Source organism: Ambystoma mexicanum, chromosome 3p (assembly GCF_040938575.1).
Source record: "Ambystoma mexicanum isolate Mex_15411 chromosome 3p, UKY_AmexF1_1, whole genome shotgun sequence".
Taxonomy (NCBI): Eukaryota; Metazoa; Chordata; class Amphibia; order Caudata; family Ambystomatidae; genus Ambystoma; species Ambystoma mexicanum.
In genome coordinates, this window is record NC_090925.1 from 646,499,903 (window position 1) to 646,526,116 (window position 26,214).

At 50.3% G+C, this 26,214-nt stretch overlaps 1 protein-coding gene across 5 annotated transcripts in view; it reads left to right on the forward strand.

Moving 5' to 3' along the window:
• The first annotated feature begins 600 nt into the window (after nt 1-600).
• HTR4 (5-hydroxytryptamine receptor 4) overlaps nt 601-26,214 on the forward strand; it is a 1,746,991-nt gene continuing 1,721,377 nt past the window's right edge. For 2 of the 5 annotated variants that reach the window (XM_069651420.1, XM_069651421.1), the window contains exon 1: nt 604-1,164. The gene's annotated coding sequence lies outside the window, so the exon portion shown is untranslated. Of the gene's footprint in view, nt 1,165-26,214 lie in introns of all 5 variants that reach the window. The other 3 variants (XM_069651418.1, XM_069651419.1, XM_069651422.1) reach the window with 2 other exon arrangements.

Below are 26,214 nucleotides of genomic sequence, written 5' to 3' on the forward strand. Positions count from 1 at the left end.
GCAGCTGTTGTTATTACTCAGCTGAACTTATTTTACAAACCAAGAAAGGGCGGGGGGCTGAGTCAGATGTGTCTGTATTCCAACTTCTGGTGAAATGCTGCACAGGGAGGACCTGCGCGGAAGGCACATTAACCCACCGCACTATCACGCCAGCCTTTCAATGTACGCATTGCTTTCGTTTGGTGTTGGGTGCATTGTGTGGTTCTGTGTGTAATAGTTCAGGAAGAGCTACTCTACCCAGCTGAGCACTTCAGAGCCCTGTCTGTTTCCTCGAGGGAATTCCCGTCAGTGTTAGGAAGCGGATGTATCAGGTTCTGCGGAGGGTACAGACAAACCCCATCCCATAATCCCAGCTCCAGCACTTGACCAAATCGTGTGATCTTGTGCAACTCGGGTCATCTGCCGCTGCGCTAGCTTCGCCCTCGGCGCGTGTGCTGGAAGACACTCCAGTTCGGGGTCAGCGCTATACGGTAAGAGCGCAAAGCCCGCTGTGTGGCTGGATCTCCTCCTCCCTGGGAGGTGGGCGCTCTGGCTCGCCGCATCCCGGGCTCCGATTGGCTGCGGCTGGCGCGGGATCTCTGTGTAAGGCAATGCCTGGCTGACTGAGGCTGCTGGAGTCTTCCTCAGTCTGCCTGCCAGCTTCGTGGATGCGGGAGCGCAGCGATACGCCCCCCCACAGCCCAACTTCTCGGGAAAAGCCTTCATGAGGGTGGACCCCCGAACGGACACGATAAGCAGGCTCTGGTGCCCACCCCGGGGGGCACCCAGCGCGCACATGGCATGGTTTTGGAGAAGCTCCCAGCGATAGCCAGGACAGAAGCGGCTTCCTCAGCGCCACCGCCCACTTGTTGGACTCACAGGAGCTCCTGGCCGCGATAGGACTGTTCTGACCCCGCGAACTGTCGGGGGCCCCTTGCCGGAAGTGACCCACCCCATGACCCTCCCGCTCCCATCCCATTATCGCCGAGTCCTATGCACCGATCCTTCCCATTCATCGGACCATTCCGCTCCCATTCACACACCGGTCCGGGGGATGATCTGAGCGGCCCATCCCACTCCGGCCCATGTTCTCCGACCCCTTGGCCTGGCAGGAGGAGGATGACGAGGATTCCCGAGCACCTGCAACATGCGTGAGCGGGGAGGAGCGCCAGGCTCACTGCGATGGTAAGATGCACCCTACTTTTGGGGGACATGTCTCTGGGGAGAGAGTGACGGGAGTGTGTTGAGGTGGATAGAACGCGCGAGCTCGACATTACGGGGGCGGCCGGAACCCCGAAGGGTTCTAGTTCTGGGGACCCGTGAGGCTGGCCACATGTAGATAGCCTCGGCTATTCCACGCGCAATTAGGGCTGGAGAGGTGGTGGTGTCCAAGGAGAGAGTGTTTGGTATCTCACGTGGGAGGAGAGTTGCGGTAATGGAGACCCCGGGGGCACGAAATCACACCATGCCTCGGGCACTGCACTAGAGAAGTGGGGTATAAGCGGCGAGGCCCGCCTCAAGCATGGGAATCCCCCTAAAAAGAAGTGGCACCGAGAGCCGCCGCAACAGGTGGATATCGCATCCATGTGATGCTATGCCATGTTACTGCGTGTGAAGAGGCCCGGGCTTCCAGAGAGCCGTAGCATGAGCAAGAACCGCCCAGGCGTGGGTACCCCACGCGAGGAGTGGAACGGGTGTGTAGAGGCGCGTGGCACCTAGAGCCGCCGCAACAAGTGGATATCGCACGCATGTGATGCTATGCCATGTTACTGCGTGTGAAGAGGCCCGGGCGTCCAGAGAGCCGTAGCATGAGCAAGAACTGCCCAGGCGTGGGTACCCCACGCGAGGAGTGGAACGGGTGTGTAGAGGCGCGTGGCACCGAGAGCCGCCGCAACAGGTGGATATCGCACGCATGTGATGCTATGCCATGTTTCTGCGTGTGAAGAGGCCCGGGCTTCCAGAGAGCCGTAGCATGAGCAAGAACCGCCCAGGCGTGGGTACCCCACGCGAGGAGTGGAACGGGTGTGTAGAGGCGCGTGGCACCGAGAGCCGCCGCAACAGGTGGATATCGCACGCATGTGATGCTATGCCATGTTACTGCGTGTGAAGAGGCCCGGGCTTCAAGAGAGCTGTAGCATGAGCAAGAACCGCCCAGGCGTGGGTACCCCACGCGAGGAGTGGAACGGGTGTGTAGAGGCGCGTGGCACCGAGAGCCGCCGCAACAGGTGGATATCGCACGCATGTGATGCTATGCCATGTTACTGCGTGTGAAGAGGCCCGGGCTTCCAGAGAGCCTTAGCATGAGCAAGAACCGCCCAGGCGTGGGTACCCCACGCGAGGAGTGGAACGGGTGTGTAGAGGCATGTGGCACCGAGAGCCGCCGCAACAGGTGGATATCGCACGCATGTGATGCTATGCCATGTTACTGCGTGTGAAGAGGCCCAGGCTTCCAGAGAGCCGTAGCATGAGCAAGAACCGCCCAGGCGTGGGTACCCCACGCGAGGAGTGGAACGGGTGTGTAGAGGCGTGTGGCGTTCAGTATTCTCCCTCAATCCCCCCAACACGTGGATCTCACACACATGTGCAGTTATGCTATGTTACTGCATGTGGTAGCTGGTCTAGGGTTGGTAGAGGTCCTTTGCTTTGTCAATACCCGAGGGAAGCAGAAGAGAATTAGAAAGACATGCGGGGCGTTGTGGCCTCAAGCCCGCGCACCAAAACATGCACATCGCACATATGTTGTGTTACTGTATGAGATGCGGGTTAAGGTTGTACTTGCAATTCCCAGCCAGTTGTCCGTGTGCCAGGAGAGAAGTGGAACAGATGTATAGAGCTGGGGGGCCTCGGCCAGCCTCGCAGTGCCTTGGAGGATATCGCACCCGCGAAGTAGGTTCCGATAACCGCAGGGACCCTTTGCATTGAAAGACATGGCAGCATGGCAGCATGCCGTGACTTCGCCAACGTCGCAGAGATCCCTTGCATTGGCAACACGTGCGGCGCCGCAGCCATCCAGCGAGCACAGCGGTCTAGCTCTGCGAATAGCGGGTAGAGTGCAAGAGATCTCTGCGATTCGCGATCCACGCGCAGAGTGTCCACAGAAGGCAGAGGCCAGCCAAGTCTCACTGTGAGTGGTCCCCAACGACCTAGTGCAGCCCAACACCCAAAAAAGCGCCCCCAACTGCACTCCGCGCCGGGGACGGCGCTCCCTTTTGCCTGATTGCCACTCATTTTGATATACTGCGGACTTCTGCGACTGTTTTTGGGAATGATTTATCACCCAGTGCCCGTTTACCCTCCCGGCATCACCGCCAGTAACTTAGCCTGAACCACAAAATCACCACCATAACAGGGGGCTTCACGGCGGCACACCTCAGGGGTGCTGCAATTCACGGGGCGCTGGAGAGGCTGCACTTTGGAAGTGTGACGGGGGGTGCGGAGGGGCCGCCTTGATTCGGAAACTTGGCGACATATTTTGGAGACGCCCTGACAGTATAGATTGGGGGGGAGATGGTTAAATCCCCCCCCCCCCCCCCTCAGCTGTTCTGATGGGATACATCAGTGACAGGTTGCTCCGGTGGCCATGGGTTGAGGGAGCCCGGCTTTATCGAAACCCTCAGACCAAAACAAGAGGAGCGCGTACAGGCATGGTGTTCCCCATTGCCAAAATAAGCAGAGTCCCCTCTCGATGGGGCTTCTTGGCGCAGGTGTGGGGGGAGGTGAGAGGATGGATGCGGTCTCTGTCCGCACGAGGGCACTTAGCTGGGGTCAGGGAGGCGAAGATGGGGACTGTGTAAAGTGGCCGCTTTGCAGCTCTTCCGTGGCACGCGCTAGTCCGCGGAGGCTCGCGAATCTGGTGCCAGCGGAACGCGCTGCACAGCGTGTGAAACGGGAGTCGCGAGGAGGCTCTACCCCCTGGGCACGCCACACGCAGCGGGGTGCCCTACGGCAGTAAGCGTGGGCGTGGTAGCCTGCCACTGAACATATCTGGGGGCGTTGCAGTGGCAAGTGAAGGCTATGCGAGTCACTGGAGCGCACCCAGGTGTGAATCTACACGCATGCAGTGGCGCGGCGCGCTTGCGCCGCACGCTGCTGTCCAGACTCGTTAGTGCGGAAGATGGGGACCGGTTCACTGGCGCCTGGTGGCGGCACGTCACTGGCGGGTGACATATGCTGCCCTTGTCGGATATATTCCTCAGAGACGTGCACGCGGTGCACTGCTCGGAGACATGTCGCAGATGACACTTCTGCAGAAGTTGCTCAAGATGTCGCGGCCCGGTGCCATGTGCTTCCGAGCGGCGTTTTGACGTCGAGATGTCATTGTGATGGACACGCCTGTCAGCTGCGAGATATACGCGTGACAGACAGATCACTGCTCCCTAGTAAGCGCCTCTTCTTACTGTCATGTTATTGGCGGCACATCCATAGCTCATGCGGCAAGTCACCGGCGAGACGTGTTTCTGCGGGACGCGTCACAGGGGGCGGCCTAGAACGAGGTCACGGGTCCGAACTCGGCCTTCCTATTCTCCCACTATATATATCCTTCAGTCGCATAACTCGAAGACTGCCCTACAATGACGTAACCACTGAGTCTTCAATAACCTCAAATATAATTATAGTTCACGAGGATCATTCTAAAATCAGCACCTGTTTATACAACCGCACATCTACCAAGTCTGAGTAGAAATACATTTTACGTTTGAAATCCTAGATGAGCAAGAACCCTAGTATTAGAATACTCTACGTTTTAGGGCCGGAAACAAATGTCTAAACCAATTGCCTTGAAAAAGACCCTGGTGGGTTCAAACACGCGTAGCAGTTTTTTTTCTCAAAATTAAATACTTCTAATCATTAAAGCAACTGTGATATGGTTTGTGTGTGCGTATGCTGTGATTGACTAGAGGACTTGTTATTGTTCAGACCTTAGGGGGTGGGGGGGGGGGGGCTCCCAGTCCATAGGGATAAAGAAAGACATTATTTTCAGAACAGTCACAAGCAATACTAATAGCTCTGAGGAAGCACGTTACTACTGTGCGGGGCGGGCATGTTTGCTGTCTCCTTTCAGAACACGTGTGTGTGTGTGTGCTTGTTATGTAGCGGGGAGGGCTCGGCCTGCCTCTTGCCGTGTAATTCGTCGAGCGACTCCGCTTCTCCGTTTACTGGCGGGGGGGGGGGGGGGTTTCCCGCGTCTTGCTCCATAATCAGTGGAGCAAAGAGACCGTGACTGCTCCCCAAAGTTGTGGTTAGCCAATGATGACGGAAACATTGGGCATGTGTTGGCAATAAAAGGCTGTGGTTTTTATTGCTCATACATAATTGTAAAATGTTTTTTGCAAAGTTCCTTTATCAAAATTGCACATAAGAAAAGAAACAATGTACACTTTTGGGCACAAGGTCCAGGGGCGTGAACCTGGCCCGTGCCTCCACACATGGATGGGTTGCCCGCCGTCCAGGTTCCGCCCAAAAGTTACTTATCTACACCCTCTTGCGGCCAGACTGCTTATTAATTCCGCGTAGAAACTGTCCATTGCTGTGGAACAGCGCCATGCCGGCCAGTGAGATGGCATGGTGCTTGATGAAATGGACTCCCCTAGTTGCGCAGAATTTCTCAACCCCCCGGTTGAGTGTTTTTCCGTGCAATGTCTACGGCCTTGTACTAATTTGCTCCCGCCCATACCTTTCTGGGCAGCATTGCTGAGTAAAATATCCGAGTCTCTCTCCAGTTGTGTGCAATGCCTGCCATGCATGCGCATTTGTCCGACAGCAACTGCTCTCTTCCCTGTTTCACAAGGTCGCTGCCCCCCAGGTGTATAATCAAAAATTCGGGGGGTCCTTGAAGGCAGCTAAGTCTGCGTAACGGTCCTGTATTTCGGACCATTGGATGCTCCTGTGCCCCCTCCATGATGTGATGGTGTTTTCGGAATGCCAGTCTTCTGCGTACGCAGAATGACTGCAGTGCTCCGTCCGGAGTGCCAATAACTGATTCTCTCCTGCCTGTTGCCCCATTTTATCCCCCTGGACTTGCCCTAGGCAGTCCTGTGCTTAGGGGGGGGGGCTTTATTGCCCCCCCCAGTCGGCTGATGCAGACAGTGCATCAAACCTTTTTGCGCCTCTTTGTTTCTCTCCCTGCCCTTCCTGCTTTCGGGCAAGGCACTTGGGCAGTGCCTTCGCACCTTGGTGTGCTGGGGCTTGGGTCTTGCACATATGCTAACTAAGTGGAGTCGAGAGGGGGGTGGGGGTGGTTTGTGGCCTCCTGATCTTTTGGCTGCCTGAGGCCGCCTGCATTTGTCCCCCGGTCCCCCTATCCCCCCCCACATTATTCTCCTGCGATTTCTAGCTGCAGGGGTGTCCCCCCTCGGCCTCACTGGCCATTATCTTGGCAGGGGGGAGTCTCGTCAAACCTGTTTAGGCGGGGGCTGGAGTTGAGGGTTCTGGGTACCGGAGCCCATGACCTGAGTTTTGAGCTTCTGATGGGTCTTTGTAAACACCATGCAATGGTGTTCCAGATGTCTCTTTCCATTGGTCGTCTACGCTTGTGTGGAAGGATCCATGGGCGTCCCCTCGCTTGAAGTGTGTGGAATCACCCGAGTGTCTACTCTCAACTCATACACTGTGCAAGGGACAGCTAGGCCTCTCGTGCCATTAACATGCGTGTGCGGGGTGGTGTGTATGTGTCTCCTCTCATAAAGTGCGTGACTCATGTGCCGTCTAAGGGAGTCTGGGTGTCTCTTCTCATACGCTCAGGGGTGTTCTGGGCACCTCATCTCGTGAAGTGGGTATTGTGTGTTGGGCACTGGGTGTCTCATCTCATAAGGGGAAGTGGGCAGGGTCTGGTGGCTCTTCTTGTGAACCATACAGTGTCTGCCTTCTTTGGCTCAACGCTTGCGTAGGGGACGTTCTGTGCGTCTCTTGCAATGACGTAGCGCCGACACCCTCAGCGGTGTGGCCCGGCGGCAGCCATCTTGTGCTTAATTGCCCCCCCACCCACAGTCTCCCATTCAGACTCCCACACTCCTTCATGGCTAACCTCCTCCCACGGAGCCCCCCCCCCCCTTACGTCCCAAATGAGAGGCATGACCAGTTGGATGAGTGGGAGAAAAATTGCCACAGCAAACTTTATTACATTCATAAAGTCAGGAGTTAGCTTACAGGTGTTCCGTTTTACTCAGGATTCTGCGCTGAGACAATGCAACTTCTCCCCCCCCGCCCCTTCGGGTCCTTGGAGGACCCGACCCAGGCGCCCAGCCCCTTCCTCAGCAGTCCCTCTCTACCCTTTGGCCATTTCACATTACACATTTCACATTTCACATTTCCATTTTACTTTTCAATTCACTTTCCCCCTCACCATTTACGTGCAATTTTCCCTTCCATGTCTTACATTCATTTTTCTTTTCTTTCCACTTCGGCTCCTTCTAAAGGATGCGTTCCGGTCTCATTTCCCCTTTTTTGCTCCCTTACCCCTGGATTCCAAAACCCCTTTCCCCTGGTGGGTTTGTTGATCTTTGTCAAACTTCTCTCCCCAAAAGGTCTTCCCTTAGCCCGTCCTGCTAGGAAGCCCCCATCCCCCTTCCGCCAAGACCCTGGGCTGCCCTAGCTCTCCCCGCCTGGATTGTCCACTCCCCTCCCGCCCCTCTTCCCCATAGCACCCTCCTGTTCACGAGAGCCCCATCCATCTCGCGCTATCAAACCCCCGAGCTCAACCACCTTCTTATCCCCACCGTCTTTCCCTGCCTTTCGCTAAAGAGGGGTCCTCCCAAACTATCCCCCCTGCTCCTCCTGGCCCCTACCCCCCGCATTCCAAGGCCCCCCCCTCCCCAGTGTTTCTTTTAGCTCAACTGGCGCTGCCACTCACGAGTGCCCCCCATCTCTTGAAACCCCCCCCTTCCCCTCCGTTTCGAAACTACTTGCCGGAGCCCCGTTTACTGTGAAATCTTTCGATTCTCCCCCCCCCCTTGCTGTCTTCATTGTTGCTCTCCATTTTTAGTTTCCCACAATGCACTTCCCATTTCCCCCGCCCACTTTTGGAGTTGGAAGGTCTTCCAAGCCCCCTATCCCTCCCCATTGACATGGGCCTCCCCTGAGTCTAATACTCCTGGGCGCCGTTCATAATAAACTAATGGCTGTGCAGTTCCCCTTGTGGTATCCGCCAGTGCTTTCTAACGGGAACACCAGGTAACATCCGCTGGGCTTGTCTGCAAGAAAACAACATAATTTATTAGATAATGCAAGGGTGGGCGGGAGGGCAATTTCAGCTGTTGGTAGCCACGGAAGAGGCCCCAACTGGGTTTCCCGGGCTTTTTTATAGCGCCCAGGCTGCGGCGCGCGGGCCCGCGCGCTAGAGTGGCGTCATTGCCCCCCCCCCCGAGGTGGGGGATGCTGCCTCCACGCCGCCTCCCCCAACCCTCGACTCCCCTTCCCACCGGGCCGCCTGAGGGAATCGTCACTAAGGGGGGCCCCCGCCGAGGGGCCCTCCGTTGTAGGGCGCGGGAGCCCGTCGTTTCCAGTGGGAGGCCCTGAAAGGTTCCCACAGGCCTATCCATGGGCTTTGCGGAGAGGTCTGGCCTCACCTTCCAATATGTCCGTTGAGATAGAAGTGAGTGTCATTGCACACAGACACCGAGGGAAGGTGAAGTTCTAGCTAGGTCTTTGCAGAACATGCAATGCAATGCTCTGTGCGCTGCAGCATTTCAGATGTGTTGGCCTACGACTCCCATCATCCCCGGGCTGCATAGTCAATGGCAAGGTAGCCTGGGAGTCGTAGGCCAAAATGTCTGGGCGGCCACAATTTGCCCAAGCCTGTTGTAAGGGAACGTTTGGGTCTCTCCTCTTTTGACATACAAAGCTGTTTGGGGTTCTTGTCTCCTGGGGGCGGCAGTGTCTGTTCTCGTGTGCCCTTTACAGAAACGCTGGATTTCTCCTGACTCAGCAGTGAGCAGAGGGACTGCAAGCACTTCCGAAGCACGAGGGGGCGGGTCTGTGGTGCTTTCCTCTAAATTGGTGGGAGTTGCTCTTTCCCACTTATCAGACGCTCTCGGGTTGGTAGTTACTCTCTACCCATACAAAAAGGACGCAGATGTCTTATCCCACGCACTCTTTTTTTTATCAATCAAGTCTATTTTGCATTTCCAATCAGTGTATAATCATATCAGATACTCCCATAACATTGAAACCACTACAGGCAAAATACATTGCAGAGGACAATACATCAAAAGACATAGAATTAAAAGTCAAGCATGCAACATTCATCTGACCACTATAGTTAGGGCTATCCATTAACATTCCTATAGATCACAACCTGCTTCCAGCAGTGAAAGCTCATGCGCGAGGCGGCCCAGCAGCTGGCATTCTGCTCTTGGCACAGGCTGAAGGCCTACCATCCGGCTCTCATCACTGAAGCGCGCCCACCCAGAGCTGCCAGTCAGATGTGTCAGGCAAGCATTTAACATGCTCGTGGATACACCAAGATGGCCACCCGCTATCTCGCGATACAGATCAACAAAGGGGGTTCGCTTCTTCCACTACAAAAACACATTTTCCACTGCAGCTTCTCCTAATGCCTCTTTCCATAGACTTGTGGGGGAGTCAGAAGGTCTTTCTTGCTAGGACCTGCGTGGAGAGGTTCTCTTAATGTGTTTTCGTTTGTTTGTTGTTGACTTATAAGGTGCCAGCTGTGAGCAGTCACGTTGCCGCGTTCCATCACTTCTCTGTTGTCACTGTGGTGGACGTTCTGGCTGTCCACCCAGAGGCTCTGCCGGGCGATTCCCCCATTTATCTCCTCACAGACTATATAGAGGAGGTTTAAGCTATCCCATCCTGTAGGTCGCGTGTGGCGGTTCTCTCTTTCCATAGACTTTACATGGATGTTGGATACTCTGTGTGGTCGTTTCTCTGTCTTCTTATAGACTGCAGGTTTGTGTTGGGACGTCCCTTCCCATAGGGTGTGTAGGTTTGTTCTCTCTCTTTTTGCCTATAGACTGTGGGGTGGAAGGAGTTCTACGCCTCTCTGGCCATAGGTTGTGCGGGGAAGTGCTATACCTGAAAATCCATGCATTGGTGACTCGCCTGATCTCCTGTAGCGCGCTGCGAGAACATTGAACGAAAGTCACGCACAGATTATTTACGAATAAGGACATGCTTTATGTTCTGCTATGTTATCTGGAATGTGTATAGCTCCTCCTGCCATAGCTTATGGAGTTGAAACGCTGTGCGTGTCCCAGATAGCTCTCGGGAGGATAGCTCCGGGCCAACGTGCTGGCCTTGGAAGCAAGATGACACGCAAGGGGACACGGAGCAACACATGTTCGATCCCCGGGTCCATGCTTAGAAACCTCTGGGCATTAAGTGCGTTATAAATAACCTATCATATCCGAGGACCTAGAAGATGTGTTCAAATTACACTTCCATGTCCAATTTAATTGTGGCCTAGTTTCAGGGTCAGAATGGAGGATAGCAGAGGGGCAATGCACTGGTCTTAGAAGTAAGCCCACCAGAGCAACAGAGGTTTGAATCCTGGAATCTGCACTTAGAAACTGAACTCAGGTATGATATTTGTGTTATAAAAACAAACAATTAGATAAATAAATAAATGGGAGGACTTGCCCTTAGCTGGAAGAGTTTTTCATATGAAATTCCCTGATCAAGGTGCTTTGGTTAATTTGAAAAAATTGAGCATTTTGAAAAAAGACGTGCCCTCCCTGGGGACATGATTCCGTGTGCTTGAAATGTTCCACCCGCTGTGGTCCCACAAGCTGTGCGGGGGCGCCCTTGCCCGTGGCGTAAGGTATCTTCCCTGTTATTTAGAAATATTGCATGGCCTGCTTCCTTGGAATAGATCTCCTTGGGTCCCACCCTACTTCCAGCTCCCGGGATGTCACGTGGCCAAGTCAAGACTTTCAGCTGGAGATGTGGGTTGGAGATGAAAATACAGCATGTTACGCTATGGCTAGGAGGACACATTGTGACTGTGACGACATTCTCCGTTTAAAGATAGATCTATCATTATTATATAATTATGGTATTTTTTGGGCGCAGGCCTAGTTTCCAGAACCAACAGAGCGCTTTACCGAGGTACACACCAACACAGATATACAGTGAGGCGGTAGGCTACAGAGAGGAGGGGTAGAGTCATACAGTCTGGTGGGGAGGAGAGGGGTAGGCAGCGTCTAGCGAGTCAGGTGGCGAGGGGGTGGCGTGCTGGACTGTAAGTGTTCATATCATGTTTATCCACCCACTGTTAAGAAGTCATAGACTACTGGGTTTTATACTGAACGCTGCTGCCATTTGCGTGGCCTCCAGGCGCTCTGGCGGCAGAGTGGGTTAGGTGGGTGGGGAGAGAGGGAACATGCAAGAGAGCTTTGCTGTTGTGTTGCCGCCTGGAGGCTGCATATACAGTGTGTGGGGCTATTTCTGGGTGTTCTGCGTCGAGCGCTCACACTAGGGGAGCCGCATGCGCCCATGATGGACAGGTGCATTGGACAAGGCTGTGGTGTGAGAGGTGTGGAGCTCTGTCATGCGATGTCTGTTGAGGAGGATATTACACTGCTTGGCATGCACATAATGTGTTTGAGTGTCGAATTTGAGAACTGACATCCAAAACACCCCCCTACACTAAACACTTTGTGGCAAATGGGGAACAGTGCAAGAAATATAAACTGCCCAAGCTCAGGTAAACACCCCTTCCTTGGTTTTAGTTTAAAGAGGAAAACATGTCACAGACACTGTGGGATGAAACAGTGGGAGCCACAACACCGGGCAATCTCGCCCCTGAAGTGGAGGGGTCTTTTATCCACAATGAATTTCCTCTTTTTATGCCGATTCATATAGGCACAGTTGCATGTTTCTACACCCGGAGCTTCTGCAGGACTGTGGCTCAGCGCTCCCTAATTCCATGGGACGAATTTGAAGCGCTTCTCCTCTGGGTTCCTTAAGATCCTCGGGATGACGTGCTAGGCCACATGCATATTTTCTTTTAAAAGGCTGGTGCAGGCGAGAGGTCCTTCTCCACTCCCAAAAGTTTCTCGGTGTCATATGAGGGGCCTCAGTAATGTCCGCTCCACCCTCTTTTTCTAGAGACCCGAGATGGCACACGAGGAGACAGAAAATACGGGCAAGCGGGTTCCACTCTAGCGGGGGGGGTGCCCTGGTCCAAGTGACGTGATTTCATAGCTCTCTCCCGTGCCCTGACCCAGACTGCAGGCAGCAGGGAAGTCCCCTAACATAAACATGTTGGCACTCTTACATGGCCACAGCTCCAACGTGCAGCCAGTCGGGGTCAGGCCTTGGGCGTTAGGCCCCACTCCTGCCCCGCAGGGGTAGGACACGGAGGGACGAGAGCAGGTAACTGTTGCACCGTGGTCCATACCAAATAAAGATGGCCTTAGCCAGAGAGGTGCAATGCAGTGCTCTGGTCTATGTGAGGCCAACAGTCTCAGTTGCAGCTCTGGATCAGACATGTTTGGTGTGATGGCCACTCTCTTGCTTTGTAGTATTCTTTTTTTTTAAACAGAAGGTCAAGTTGAGCGTTTAAGTTTGGTTCTCCTTTTTATCCTCAAATTGGCTTTGGCTTAACAGTCAGGAGCCAATCACAGAGCACTGCCTGCGGGATCGTTCCATTTTTCTGGGACAGAATATGTGGTAGCAGGGGGCAGTGGGAGTTTGTAACATGGGACAGCAGGACGTCTCTGCTCTTTCCAATGGTTGCCTAATGGCCTACAGATGTGATGGAAGCTTGCATTTATTCCCGTTTGTTTATAAAGGGGCAGAGGCTAGGCGCACACAAGACCTCATTTGCTAAGAGCTTTCCACCCCAGACATCTATCCTTTGCATTGACTTTCCAGACTGGTGTCTCTTCCGTACGACATGTGTCGCAATGTTAGGTCACGATAGGCTGCGCAGGAAGCAGGGTGTTTAGTGGCTCGTGCTGCAATGCTATCTGGTTTCTGATATGCCGTGCAGGAGGCAGAATCCAGGCGCTTCTGCCTTTTACCTGTGTTTTAATGGTAGTTTTCTTCCCAATGGCCGCATGGGAGGGGCAATATGCTGAGTGTATTGTTCCCTATACGCTGTGTTGTGATGTTCTCTGTCTTCCCTTAGACCACATAGGAGGCATGGTAGCTGTGTTGCAATGCGATCTAGCTTCTCAAAGGCCACAGAGTTTTCATGGTGCTAGGTGTCTCTTCCCTATAAGCTCTGTTGCAATGCTAGCTATCTTCCCTTGGGCTGCCCAGGATGCAGGGTTCTTGCTGTCTCTTATCGATGCTATATATCTTCCAATAGGCTGCACCGGATGCAGGGCTTTGGTGTCTCTTATCAATGCTATATATCTTCCCCTAGGCTGCACATGATGCTGGGTTCTTGGTGTCTCTCATCAATGCTATCTATCTTCCCTTGGGCTACCCAGGATGCAGGGTTCTTGCTATCTCTTATCGATGCTATCTATCTTCCCTTGGGCTGCCCAGGATGCAGGGTATTGGTGTCTCTCATCGATGCTATATATGTTCCCATAAGCTGAAGGGTTCTTGGTGTCTCTTATCGATGCTATCTATCTTCCCCTAGGATGCACAGGATGCAGGGTTCTTGGTGTCTCTCATCAATGCTATCTATCCTCCCCTAGGCTGCACAGGATGCAGGGTTTTGATGTCTCTTATCGATGCTATATATCTTCCAATAGGCTGCAGGGTTCTTGGTGTCTCTTATCGATGCTGTATATCTTCCAATAGGCTGCAGGGTTCTTGGAGTCTCTTATCAATGCTATATATCTTCCCCTAGGCTTCACAGGATGCAGGGTTATTGGTGTCTCTTATCGATGCTATCTATCTTCCCCAAGGCTGCACAGGATGCAGGGTTTTGTTGTCTCTTATCAATGCTATATATCTTCCAATAGGCTTCAGGGTTCTTGGTGTCTCTTATCGATGCTATTTATCTTCCCCTAGGCTGCACAGGATGCAGGGCTTTGGTGTCTCTTATCGATGCTATCTATCTTCCCCTAGGCTGCACAGGATGCAGGGCTTTGGTGTCTCTTATCGGTGCTATCTATCTTCCCGTAGGCTGCATAGGATGCAGGGTTTTGGTGTCTCTTATCGATGCTATCTATCTTCCCCTAGGCTGCACAGAATGTAGGGTTTTGGTGTCTCTTATTGATGCTATCTCTCTTCCCCTAGGCTGCACAGGATACAGAGTTCTTGGTGTCTATTATCGATGCTATCTATCTTCCCCAAGGCTGCACAGGATGCAGGGTTTTGTTGTCTCTTATCAATGCTATATATCTTCCAATAGGCTGCAGGGTTCTTTGTGTCTATTATCGATGATATCTATCTTCCCCTAGGCTATAGGATGCAGGGTTCTTGGTGTCTCTTATCAATGCTATCTATCTTCCCGTAGGCTGCATAGGATGCAGGGTTTTGGTGTCTCTTATCGATGCTATCTATCTTCCCCTAGGCTGCACAGAATGTAGGGTGTTGGTGTCTCTTATTGATGCTATCTCTCTTCCCCTAGGCTGCACAGGATACAGAGTTCTTGGTGTCTCTTATCGATGCTATCTATCTTCCCTTGGGCTGCCCAGGATGCAGGGTTTTGGAGTCTCTTATCGATGCTATCTATCTTCCCTTAGGCTGCACAGGATGCAGGGTTTTGGTGTCTCTTATCGATGCTATATTTCTTCCAATAGGCTGCAGGGTTCTTGGTGTCTCTTATCGATGCTATTTATCTTCCCCTAGGCTGCATAGGATGCAGGGTTCTTGGTGTCTCTTATCGATGCTATCTATCTTCCCCTAGGCTGCACAGGATGCAGGGTTCTTGGTGTCTCTCATCAACGCTATCTATCTTCCCTTGGGCTGCCCAGGATGCAGGGTTTTGGTGTGTCTTATCGATGCTATCTATCTTCCCTTAGGCTGCACAGGATGCAGGATTTTGGTGTCTCTTATCGATGCTATATTTCTTCCAATAGGCTGCAGGGTTCTTGGTGTCTCTTATCGATGCTATTTATCTTCCCCTAGGCTGCATAGGATGCAGGGTTCTTGGTGTCTCTTATCGATGCTATATATCTTCCCCTAGGCTGCATAGGATGCAGGGTTCTTGGTGTCGCTTATCAATGCTATCTATCTTCCCCTAGGCTGCACAGGATGCAGAGTTCTTGGTGTCTCTTATCAATGCTATATATCTTCCAATAGGCTGCAGGGTTCTTGGTGTCTCTTATCGATGCTATCTATCTTCCCCTAGGCTGCGCAGGATGCAGAGTTCTTGGTGTCTCTTATCGATGCTATATATCTTCTAATAGGCTGCAGGGTTCTTGGTGTCTCTTATCGATGCTATCTATCTTCCCCTAGGCTGCACAGGATGCAGAGTTCTTGGTGTCTCTTATCGATGCTATCTATCTTCCACTAGGCTGCACAGGATGCAGGGTTCTTGGTGTCTCTTATTGATGCTATATCTCTTCACCTAGGCTGCATAGGATGCAGGGTTTTGTTGTTTCTTATCAATGCTATCTATCTTCCCCTAGGCTGCACAGGATGCAGGTTTTTGGTGTCTCTTATCGATGCTATCTATCTTCCCCTAGGCTGCACAGGATGCAGAGTTCTTGGTGTCTCTTATCAATGCTATATATCTTCCAATAGGCTGCAGGGTTCTTGGTGTCTCTTATCGATGCTATCTATCTTCCCCTAGGCTGCACAGGATGCAGAGTTCTTGGTGTCTCTTATCGATGCTATCTATCTTCCCCTAGGCTGCACAGGATGCAGGGTTCTTGGTGTCTCTTATCAATGCTATATATCTTCCCCTAGGCTGCATAGGATGCAGGGTTTTGTTGTTTCTTATCGATGCTATCTATCTTCCCCTAGGCTGCACAGGATGCAGAGTTCTTGGTGTCTCTTATCGATGCTATCTATCTTCCCCTAGGCTGCACAAGATGCAGGGTTTTGGTGTCTCTTATCAATGCTATATATCTTCCAATAGGCTGCAGGGTTCTTGGTGTCTCTTATCGATGCTATATATCTTCCAATAGTCTGCAGGGTTCTTGGTGTCTCTTAACAATGCTATCTATCTTCCCCTAGGCTGTATAGGATGCAGGGTCCTTGGTGTCTCCTATCGATGCATCTATCTTCCCCTAGGCTGCATAGGATGCAGGGTTCTTGGTATCTCTTATCAATGCCATCTATCTTCCCCTAGGCTGCAAAGGATGCAGGGTTCTTGGTGTCTCTTATCAATGCTATATATCTTTCAATAGGCTTCAGGGTTCTTGGTGTCTCTTATCGATGCTATATATCTTCCCCTAGGCTGCATAGGATGCAGGGTTTTGTTGTTTCTTATCGATGCTATCTATCTTCCCCTAGGCTGCACAGGATGCAGAGTCCTTGGTGTCTCTTATCAATGCTATCTATCTTCCCCTAGGCTGCACAGGATGCAGGGCTTTGGTGTCTCTTATCGATGCTATATATCTTCCAATAGGCTGCAGGGTTTTGTTGTTTCTTATCGATGCTATCTATCTTCCCCTAGGCTGCAGGGTTCTTGGTGTCTCCTATCGATGCTATCTATCTTCCCCTAGGCTGCATCGGATGCAGGGTTCTTGGTGTCTCTTATCAATGCCATCTATCTTCCCCTAGGCTGCACAGGATGCAGGGTTCTTGGTGTCTCTTATCAATGCTATATATCTTCCCCTAGGCTGCATAGGATGCAGAGTTTGGTTGTTTCTTATCGATGCTATCTATCTTCCCCTAGGCTGCACAGGATGAAGAGTTCTTGGTGTCTCTTATCGATGCTATCTATCTTCCCCTAGGCTGCACAGGCTGCAGGGTTCTTGGTGTCTCTTATCGATTCTATATATCTTCCAATAGGCTGCAGGGTTCTTGGTGTCTCTTATCGATGCTATATATCTTCCAATAGGCTGCAGGGTTCTTGGTGTCTCTTAACAATGCTATCTATCTTCCCCTAGGCTGCATAGGATGCAGGGTTCTTGGTGTCTCCCATCGATGCTATTTATCTTCCCCTAGGCTGCATAGGATGCAGGGTTCTTAGTGTCTCTTATCAATGCCATCTATCTTCCCCTAGGCTGCACAGGATGCAGGGTTCTTGGTGTCTCTTATCAATGCTATATATCTTTCAATAGGCTTCAGGGTTCTTGGTGTCTCTTTTCGATGCTATCTATCTTCCCCTAGGCTGCACAGGATGCAGAGTTCTTGGTGTCTCTTATCGATGCTATCTATCTTCCCCTAGGCTGCACAGGATGCAGGATTTTGGTGCCTCTTATCGATGCTATCTATCTTCTCCTAGGCTGCACAGAATGCAGGGTTTTAGTGTCTCTTATTGATGCTATCTATCTTCCCCTAGGCAGCACAGGATGCAGAGTTCTTGGTGTCTCTTATCAATGCTATCTATCTTCCCCTAGGATGCACAGGATGCAGGGTTCTTGGTGGCTCTCATCGATGCTATATATCTTCTAATAGGCTGCAGGGTTCTTGGTGTCTCTTATCGATGCTATCTATCTTCCCCTAGGCTGCACAGGATGCAGAGTTCTTGGTGTCTCTTATCGATGCTATCTGTCTTCCCCTAGGCTGCACAGGATGGAGGGTTCTTGGTGTCTCTTATCAATGCTATATATCTTCCCCTAGGCTGCATAGGATGCGGGGTTTTGTTGTTTCTTATCGATGCTATCTATCTTCCCCTAGGCTGCACAGGATGCAGAGTTCTTGGTGTCTCTTATCGATGCTATCTATCTTCCCCTAGGCTGCACAGGATGCAGGGTTTTGGTGTCTCTTATCGATGCTATATATCTTCCAATAGGCTGCAGGGTTCTTCGTGTCTCTTATCGATGCTATATATCTTCCAATAGGCTGCAGGGTTCTTGGTGTCTCTTAACAATGCTATCTATCTTCCCCTAGGCTGCATAGGATGCAGGGTTCTTGGTGTCTCCTATCGATGCTATCTATCTTCCCCTAGGCTGCATAGGATGCAGGGTTCTTGGTGTCTCTTATCAATGCCATCTATCTTCCCCTAGGCTGCACAGGATGCAGGGTTCTTGGTGTCTCTTATCAATGCTATATATCTTTCAATAGGCTTCAGGGTTCTTGGTGTCTCTTTTCGATGCTATCTATCTTCCCCTAGGCTGCACAGGATGCAGAGTTTTGGTGTCTCTTATCTATGGTATCTATCTTCCCCTAGGCTGCATAGGATGCAGGGTTCTTGGTGTCTCTTACCGATGCTATCTATCTTCCCCTAGGCTGCACAGGATGCAGAGTCCTTGGTGTCTCTTATCGATGCTATCTATCTTCCCCTAGGCTGCACAGGATGCAGGGTTCTTGGTGTCTCTTATCGATGCTATCTATCTTCCCCTAGGCTGCATAGGATGCCGGGTTCTTGGTGTCTCTTATCAATGCTATCTATCTTCCCCTAGGCTGCACAGAATGCAGGGTTCTTGGTGTCTCTCATCGATGCTATATATCTTCCAATAGGCTGCAGGGTTCTTGGTGTCTCTTATCGATGCAATCTATCTTCCCCTAGGCTGCCAAGGATCCAGGGTTCTTGGTGTCTCTTATCGATGCTATCTATCTTCCCCTAGGCTGCATAGGATGCAGGGTTCTTGGTGTCTCCTATCGATGCTATCTATCTTCCCCTAGGCTGCATAGGATGCAGGGTTCTTGGTGTCTCTTATCATTGCCATCTATCTTCCCCTAGGCTGCACAGGATGCAGGGTTCTTGGTGTCTCTTATCAATGCTATATATCTTTCAATAGGCTTCAGGGTTCTTGGTGTCTCTTTTCGATGCTATCTATCTTCCCCTAGGCTGCACAGGATGCAGAGTTTTGGTGTCTCTTATCTATGGTATCTATCTTCCCCTAGGCTGCATAGGATGCAGGGTTCTTGGTGTCTCTTACTGATGCTATCTATCTTCCCCTAGGCTACACAGGATGCAGAGTCCTTGGTGTCTCTTATCGATGCTATCTATCTTCCCCTAGGCTGCACAGGATGCAGGGTTCTTGGTGTCTCTTATCGATGCTATCTATCTTCCCCTAGGCTGCATAGGATGCCGGGTTCATGGTGTCTCTTATCAATGCTATCTATCTTCCCCTAGGCTGCACAGAATGCAGGGTTCTTGGTGTCTCTCATCGATGCTATATATCTTCCAATAGGCTGCAGGGTTCTTGGTGTCTCTTATCGATGCAATCTATCTTCCCCTAGGCTGCCAAGGATCCAGGGTTCTTGGTGTCTCTTATCGATGCTATCTATCTTCCCCTAGGCTGCACAGGAGGAAGGGTTCTTGGTGTCTCTTCCCTGTAAACTAGATTATGATGTTAGGTATCTTTCCATAGGCCACACGGGAGGCAGGATGCTCGGTGTCTCAAGGTCTGTTGCACTGGTTGATATCTTCCAATAGTCTAGGTGTCTCTTACCTATAAACCATATTGGGCAGTTATGGTTCTTCCTATAGGCCACACTGGGGGGAGGGGCAGGATCCTAGGTGTGTCTTCCCTATATACTGCGCTGCAATGCTATCCTTCTTCTCCAAACCTGTGAATGGGGGATTTATACTCTATGGTTCTACTGAATACCTTCCTCGCAGAGCTCTCATCATCTTTGTGACCCCAACAGTTACATCTGGATCCTAACATGTGGAACAGTGAATTAGAAAGTTTTCAGAATAATGGAACTTTGAGATGCATCCCAAATAAAGAAGTGACTGTTCTTAGGAGATCCGGCTCTGACTGAATGTCTCGCAAGAGATGTGGCAGTCTGAATGGGCTATAGCCTGGGGTCTTTTGGTTGTAGCCCCGGATACAAGCTCAGGGCTTACGATCAAAAGGCTACCTAGCCCCGAGTCCCGAAAGTCCCGACATTAGAGTAGTCCAGATCTTTTCCAGAAAGAGCAACACCCCTGGATGGTAGTATATACCCTTAATGTTGAGATCATGGCTGGGAAACCGTGGATCCTTCCTGCTTTGCGAGATGGAGGTTTCGGTTTTAGGGGTGACAGGGAGCTAAGGCAGAACACAGAAGCCCTGCGCCCAAGTACAATGCTGCGGTTCCAGAGCGCCCAGTGAGTCCTTCCTGGGAAACGAGCACCTCGTGCTGCCAGTGGGGCAGAATCAATGTGAAACCAACACACCGTATGACCCATTTCTGTAAACTAAATACATAAAGACAGCGCACTGAGGACCATACTACAGCAACTTGGCACTGCTGCATGCACTTGGCAGAAAGTTGCCCATTGAAAAACTCTTTTGTTTGTCAGGCCTATAGTGTTTCAATGCATCCTTGCACCAGCGTCAAATTAGTAGAAGTGCTAGGGCAAGCATTACTGTGGTGCAAAAATGCACTGACAGATAACATTTTTTGCTGCATGGTAATTTTTGCCCTAGTGCTAATTGCACTCACACCAGTACCGTGTTTCTGTAACACCGCCCTGCGCATTCTCAGCGCAGATGCATATCGTTGGATTTGTTAGCATCTGCGCAGAGTGGCATCCCCTGACCTCATTGCATGAACACACTACATATACCCCAACCTCCATTTCCTTGCATAATTTAAGTTGCTATCAAGGTGCAGCTATTTGAACAACCTCTATTTGTAATGAACAAAGTCAATGTATTCATTTTACAAAAGAAACACCATAATCAAAATTACAGGAACATTGAGACATAAATGCTTCAGTACAGACATACCTGAAGCAATTCCTCTACGTGGTAAGAGCGCGCTGACTCTTGCTGGACACACTTCCAATTATGCATAAAACAACTCTATCAATCCCACATGCACACATCATACCTCATATCTGCCATCTTGTATTAAGTGAATATTCTGTTACAGCGCCACGATGCCCCAGGGACGCTGGGCGCTTTATAATTTCAAATAAATAAATAAATACACTACATTCAAAATAATATATCAAAAATGTAAACAAACAATGCAAGTCTGAAGATCTACAACATCCCTCGTGTTTCCAGCACTGCTCCAATGTGCCAATAATATTTTGGAAACTTTTTAATGTCTACCAGTCGCCTGTGCCTTATACAGATTTTCCAGGTAATATACAGGACTGACTGGTATGATGATTGAATGTATTTAAAGACACACCAAAAGTCCCCAAGTTTGGGTTTTGTGAAGTCGACTCGAGTTTCAGGCTGCCAAGGGTCTCCGGCAAAAGCAGGGACCAGCCCCTCCTCAGGACAAAGCACACGTGTTATGGATAGAGTATGTGTCTCTGTTATTTGATCACGACCTGAAAAGAGGCACACACTCATGGGTCACAACCATTGACCATGTGATGTCCTCTTCACGTGCATATTTAAAAACAAAGTGCAGTTTTCTATTATACATTGCCTTTACTGGGAATCTACCAATCGCGCAACAGTGTGCTGGGCTTCCCCCTAGCTTTCCCAAAATAGCATGCCAGTGACTTGTGCGTATGCACTCTGAAAAATGTAATTTTCAATGAAAAAAGCATACAGTTCTATCAAACGTGATGCTAAACGTTTAAATGTGGGAACCCGAGTCCCATGCTGAAGATGAATCAAATGCACCATGGCCTTGGAAGTGATGAAATCAGTTGAATAACTTGTGCGCTGTCTACATCCACATCGCAGGCAGAACTCGGGATATTGGCAAACCAGGATCTACTCAAAGATACAGAAAGTTGTATGCTGCGCCGAGGTTGTAACGAATCAGCTTCCGGGGCACCAGTGGTGCAGGGATGAATATCGGTTTCTAATCCATCAATCAGCCCCACACCTCTAGTACACCAGAAGGGATCCAAACAGATTGGAAACACAAGCAAATTATGAACCTGCTTGTCCAATTTTGGTAACTTGGACGGAACTGCAGGCTTATCTCCTAAAGGTCGTGGATCGTTGGTTAGTTACAACACAGCGAAAACACAATTATTACCAAATAATAAAAGGAACTGTCCAGTCAGGTATGTATAAACAATATATACTGTATTATTCTCACAACAGACAGCTAGCATGCTACAAAATACAACCCACCTTGTAAAGGAATGCAGAGGACAAAGAGTTTCAACGAAGGAAAAGGGATGCATCCAGGATACTGACAGGAGAGCAGTCACTAAAGTAATTAATCCCAATAGTTCAAGGATACTTGGATTCAACAGAAAGGGAGCAATCGGTCATAAAATGTCCATAGAGGCCTTCAGAGAAGGACCAGGAGGACAGAACCACAATGTACCTCATGCTGTAGATGGTCTTGGTGCTCGACAAGATCAAGTCGGCTTCAGGCCGCTTTGCAGTTTCTGCAACAGAGCTCAAGATGGGAGACAGCTGCGGGTATCAGGCAGCAGGAAATCCAGCGAGCAAGGCTGGACGGATGGCTGCAGGCTGGCCTACACGGCAGGTCAGGGTCAGGAATCATTGTCTCAGTGCTGATTAGTGGGTCTGAAGCACTGGTCGAGGTGTCTCTGATGGCTTAAGCGACTGCAGCGCCACAACAGTCAATGGTGCAGTCGGTTGCAGATCGAAGGGCTCGTCTGGCTCAAAAATGTCCTTTAAGGCAGACGTTGGTAGATGCTTGTCAATGCGCTCCTCCTGGCTTCTTCACTGGGCTTGTGTCCGCCTTTGAGGAGGACGGCCTAAAGCTGAGGAGAGTGTTACAGGCAGGACTTGGTTTGGTTCAAAGACTCTCTGGCACTTCCCACCTAGGGAGCTTGCTGCAGAGCCTAGCAGGGCATGCTGTGTGCTGGCTAGGTACCAGTTCTATAGCTGCTGGAGGGTCCTATGGATTCAGCATCTCCATCTGTTCCCTATGAGATGTTTTGGGGAGGGATCTTGCTTCCTTCTTGTAGGTCCTGACTTCCTTCACTGGCTGAAGATGTAAGGCAGACTGTACCTTCATCCAGGGGCCAACGCTGAGTTTCAGATGATCAGCCCAAAAGATGGGCTCAGCTCTCTTTTAACACCAAATGGGCCACAGTGATTGGTTCAGGCTAGGCCTACCTTAATGTACCAATCCTGGGTCCCCACCATAATCTTTTCTATGCATGAGGTCATAACCAGAGTGCTTTCCAGTAGAAAAGGTAAAGGGGTGAAAACATGTAATACTAAGTCCCACCCATCTTCCTGACTGTTTAGATCAAAGCGTCTCTCTAGTTAATGGAGCCCTCTGTGGTTCCTGATTAAAGCAACAGGTCTCTCTTGAAGCTGCAGCAGGACCAGACTTTCTGTCTCTGTCAAATCACATACTCCTACCTTTTGAATGGGGCCCCCATATGGGGATGACTACTGCAACATGCAGTCCCAGACATGGTGTTTCTCTGTCCATTGATACTAACGGCGGGAACTGGCTTCAGGTTGAAACAGTGCATATCAAAGGTTGTTGAGGTTTCCTCTGTTAGCCTTATGTTTCCCTATGTTAGCCTCTGCAGCCAGAGCCCAAGTGGGCCTGTTTTAATTAAACTCTGATTAGTATGCAAAGCTGCCACCAGCAGCAGAATGAACAAAAGGACAGGCTGGTTCCACAGAACCTTTGTTCAGTAATTATGCTGACCATGACAGGGGGGATGTTTTATCCTCCCCCTTCTGTGATGAGCTGTTGTAATCCTGGCTGTCATTTCCCAACTAAACATGACAGGGCGGATGGTGCCTGTATACTATGTCCATCCAGAGCACACAGGTCTTTTTGCATGTCATGCTGTGAGCATAGGAAAATGTGTGCAGATTAACCCCACACTTTTTATAAAGGCTGATCTACTATCATTCAATTTCTTTTAAAATTTAAAAAAACACAGGTGAGCTCAACTCACTGCGCGGGTGGTCAATTCCTCCCAGGGGTGGTCTGGCACTCACCTTCATTGGCCTAAATACAGCCTTTGAAAGCAGAGTGAATGTGATAATGATGTGCACCCCTCAGTGTTACATTTCAGTGCTGTCACGAGAAAGACACACACATTGCAGGTCTTCTACACAAAATCTATCTCTTACGCTTGGAGACTAACCGGTTCCACATTGAAATATCGAATGGCAAATAACAATGCCGAACATGGGGGGTTCTTTGTTATTGCATTTTCAAAAAGCCTTTTCGTTTTTTTGCACTTTTTTTTTAATGTGGGAGGTGACATCCGGCACCCTCCCCCACATTCCCACTACCTTAATGTATTCCCTCACCCAACCCACTATTTTTGTGTAAAATGTTCAGCCTCGTAATTTTCTGATTCGTTTTTTTGAGGGGGACTACCGAGTGATCTCCCCACGTCTGGTGCCTGTACATCAATAATATTATTATGTTTGGGGCTCTGCTCCATTATTTTCTACCTCTGAGAGTTCTCTCCACAGAAACCCCCCTTAATGTGAAACCGCATAACACTGATACCATCACTACACCCCCCATGGAGAAACATGCATGTGTGAATGGGTTTGTGTGAAAAGGAGTATATCGGGGGGGGGGGGGGGGGTGTAAAAACGCCTTGCAGCAGGGGGCGAATCCAGTCCGGGGATAAAAAGGGCCGCCTCGCCAGGGAAAATAAAGAGGCCCCCATAGTATGTACGTTTCCCACCACACAGAGGCCTCTCATGGTATCTGTAGTGACTTGGATAAAAAGCAGTTGTGGCGACATGTGATTGGTCCCCGAGGAATGCGTATTCGTACGCCCCCGGGCCTTCACGTAGCTTATAATACTCTTACCTCTGGAGGCACTTTGAGTGGCAATCAGGGAATGCGCTGTTAATGGATTGGTAGATCTGCTGAATGGATGCTGTGGCATTCATAAGATCCACTGTTGTGTGGACGGTGCATATCTGTGGTATGCAGTCAAAATATCTGAAACATAACAGAGTGGTCAGTTTCAGAGTGGACAAGAACACTGAAAAACACTGCGACCATTAATGAAATATATAAAGGGTAGTGGGGTAAAGGGGTTAAAATGAGTCAGGATGGGGTTGGGGTGGCTTTTTAAGGGTTAAAAAACAGGGGGCTTGGGGATAGGACCCCCCAAATAACAAAACAAAAAAAATGAATTCTATGTTTTTCCCTATGTTTTCCCCGATGAAATTCACCACTCTGTAATTGTGGTCGGTAAGAGCACATATAACCCATATCTGCGTGCCATGTTATGGTACTGGGGTGTATGCTGCGCTCTGCTGCCATTTGCTTCTCCGGGTGCTCTGACGAATCTGAAAGAGAAGGGAGATGGTTAAGTTCGGAGGGAAAATGCAAGGTAGTACAGACTGCAAGCACCCCCAGCTCTGCGTGCCGATCTGTTTCTAAGTGTCATGTGACGAGAGCACAGATGCATTTGTGTCAAGAAGGAGGCTTCTTCATTCTGTGGTGCTAAAATGCATTGGCCGGGCTGGTGATGTGGACGTTTATTGAAGAGCTGCAGCAATCTGTTATGCAATGTCTGTTGGGCGGCATCTCCTAGCACCTTGAAGTAACTGCGATCCACACATGGCACTTTATAAATCTCATTCACACAAATACAGAATTATTACATGGCTCTGTGAGAGTTGCTTAGTTGGTGTGCGTATAATGTGTTTGAGCATAGAGATTGAGAATGTTAGTGCAAGGAGGTTAGTGGATGGCCTGGTGGGCAACTCGGAGCATTCATCTGGTGATGTCGTGGCGATGTCTCGGTAGTGGCGCACCTTGGGCGACATCTTGGTAGTGGTACTTATGTGGATATGTCCTTAGACACTCTTGAGCAGCAGCTGGTCCTGGATGAGACTGGGGGAGCAGGGTGGGAGAGGAAATCATAGGGAGCATGCCACTGTGGGTGACAACACTTTGCAAGTGAAGCTCAGCGAAGGTATTCCAGAGAGGCAGAGTACTGTTTGGGGTCCCTAAGGACATCACAGCATGCTACAAGGCCAAAATGAGATCTGTAGGGTCTAGTGACTGTCACACAAATTACATTGCACATTGGAGAGAAAAACCCTATATGGTACTAATTGCATGGGCGAGCAGGGGGGTGGGGCTAAAAATCATAGTAGGACACCAGGGAGCAAAACCTCAGAGGGGTGAAATTACAGTGGAACACACAGGAACAAAAGTACAGCTGGGCACATGCAAGCAAACCACAGAGGGGAACATGGGAGCAGTACAGTGTAAGCTAGAAAACAGAAGGTTGGGCAGGTTTGTGAGGGGCGCATAACATGGCTCAGCAAGGCACGATCAGGGCATGGCACGGGTGCAAAAGACCCTGTTTATTGGCCATTCTGCTGGCCCACATTGAGGACTCAGACTGGCTTTGAAACGTGTAAGAATCTGTGACCTCACCATAGGCATTGTGACCATTGCAGGGGTGGGCCA